Source organism: Berghia stephanieae, chromosome 8, assembly GCF_034508935.2.
Source record: "Berghia stephanieae isolate SIO BIC M18660-M18661 chromosome 8, UCSD_Bste_1.3, whole genome shotgun sequence".
In the NCBI taxonomy this organism is placed as follows: Eukaryota; Metazoa; Mollusca; class Gastropoda; order Nudibranchia; family Aeolidiidae; genus Berghia; species Berghia stephanieae.
This window is the reverse complement of record NC_088367.1, coordinates 23,212,900-23,215,399: the sequence shown is the minus strand read 5'-3', so window position 1 is coordinate 23,215,399 and position 2,500 is coordinate 23,212,900. Positions and strand designations below refer to the sequence as shown.

Here is a 2,500-nt window from a genome sequence, read left to right as displayed (position 1 = left end):
TACCACAAGACCACATAGCCGCACTGACAGTAAAAGTTAAATTGAAAGTATAAGCGATAGATTATAGCTAATTCTTTTAGGAGATTGAAGTGGACTATACAATTCTAAAAAAAGTGTGTTTAAACTTTATCATTTTTATTAACACACTGTGCCAAATATGTAACTCACCACCTGAAAAAGGTATTTTATTCTACCCTTTTCCCGAAATATTGATGCGTAATGATGTCAAGTTTACAATAATAATTTTTTATGTCAGATTATCAAGCGTTGAATTTCACTAAAATTAGATTTTTGAAAAGAGTATCATTTCAATATTTTTGAAAATATCTTTTACTCAGAGATGACGAATTCGGTGTGGATAGAGGGGTAGCATAAAGGATTTCTTAAACTCTTGCGTTTTGGAATTCGAACTCACAAGCTCGTGCAGCGGTTGGGAACACGTCCGGATTTCCTAAAACCAAGACTGTAAGAATTGTAATATTATTCCACCCCTCTCATTGGAAAACCCTATCATTTCTTTGCAGACTAGAATTTTCGCAGATTTTATTGGTGTGAAATAAGGTGTAAAAGCTGTAAAACTGATTGGCAATTATAAATAATCTTTTGGTGCGTATGAAAAAGAATCCAACGATTTTTGTTTTGGGTCAAATTGCCATTCAAGCAGAAGGAGAAAGATACAAATTGTGGTGAATAGAATAACTAATACCATATCATTTGGTCACAACATATCTAATAATCTGAGATGTAGGTATGGAGTAAACGCATTCTTTCATTTCTTTGTATTTATTAAACTAGTTAGAGTTTATCGTGCAATAACACACATGAGCAAGCTCGTGTTATTGGGTACGATAAAAACAACTCGCGTAATAAATACAAAGAGATGAAAGAATCGTAAAAAAACAAAAACAACAAAACAAAGACTTATAATGTCGGGATGAAGTCTGTTTTTAAAAACAAAAGAGTGATCATCGTCAAATTGGACATCACCATCATCATCATCATCATCAATATTATTATTATTATTATTATTATTATTATTATTATTATTATTATTATTATTATTATTATTATTATTATTATTATTATTATTATTATTATTTATTATTATTATTATCATCATTATTATTATTATTATTATTATTATTATTATTATTATTATTATTATTATTATTATTATTATTATTATTATTGTTATTATTATCATCATCATCATCATCATTATTATTATTATTATTATTATTATTATTATTATTATTATTATTATTATTATTATTATTATTATTATTATTATTATTAACATTATTATTATTATTGTTATTATATTACTTATTATTATTATTATTATTATTATTATTATTATTATTAATTATTATTATTATTATTATTATTATTATTATTATTATTATTATTATTATTATTATTATTATTATATTATTTATTATTATATTATTATTATTATTATTATTATTATTATTATTATTATTATTATTATTATTATTATATATTATTATTATTATTAATATCTATATTTGTAAAAATAGTATTATTATTATTATTATTATTATTATTATTATTATTATTATTATTATTATTATTATTATTATTATTATTATTATTATTATTATTATTATTATTATTATTATTAATTATTATTATTATTATTATTATTTATTATTATTATTATTATTATTATTATATTATTATCAATTTAAATTCGTTCTTTAAATATGGATTGATTAAAATGACCCTCAACTTAAAAGAGACCTCTCAAATCTAGGATTTCCTAGGTTTCCTTGGTTTAAAAGTTTTTGACAACATGAATTATATTATGCTTACTTTTTTACCTACAATAAGTTTTTTATAGGACTATGATTCTAACATTTATGCTGGGTAGCTGGATCTGATACTTCTGGCGGAAAGTAGTATGTGATAGACTAGCGTGCTATTCAAAGGGTAGCAAGCAATTTTTATTGTCTGTTTGACGCTATATAAATCGGGATAAACTCCGGTCCATTTGCCTATGGCTCTGAAGGACTACTTTTTAAAAAGTTTTAAATATAAAACAGTTACATAAAACTGCAATTTCACATGCAAAAACAGTCATTTTACACTATATATTTACCCTTAAAACGTGTAATTTTTGATTTATAGTTTTACAAATTATATGAAGGATACCGGATTGATTGTTCATTCAATTGTGACATCGTTTATAACGATTCTTATAATTAAAACCGGAATTCAATGATTAATAGAGCTCAACTAAAAAGTAAAAATATTCAATATAATTCCCTTTATTCATCCCAAAGGTGAAAGTTGTCTCTAGGGTCTATTCCAAGGGAAGGCTGGAATAACCCAGGCGTCAGCCGCAGTGCAGCGCCGCAAATTGAGCTAGGGCTAGGTGACTTGTTCAAGGCCTCACAGCGCAGCGGCAGGTGATCGAACTTGGTGCCTTTCGGGTACGAAGCAAAGACTGTACCGCAAGCCACGCTTCCCAACATTA

General features: G+C 25.2%; 1 protein-coding gene across 1 annotated transcript in view; it reads right to left on the bottom strand.

Annotated features, from left to right (window-relative positions):
* LOC144978391 (excitatory amino acid transporter 3-like) overlaps positions 1 to 2,500 on the bottom strand; it is a 29,304-nt gene that overhangs the window by 22,728 nt on the left and 4,076 nt on the right. The gene's annotated exons all lie outside the window — the stretch shown is intronic.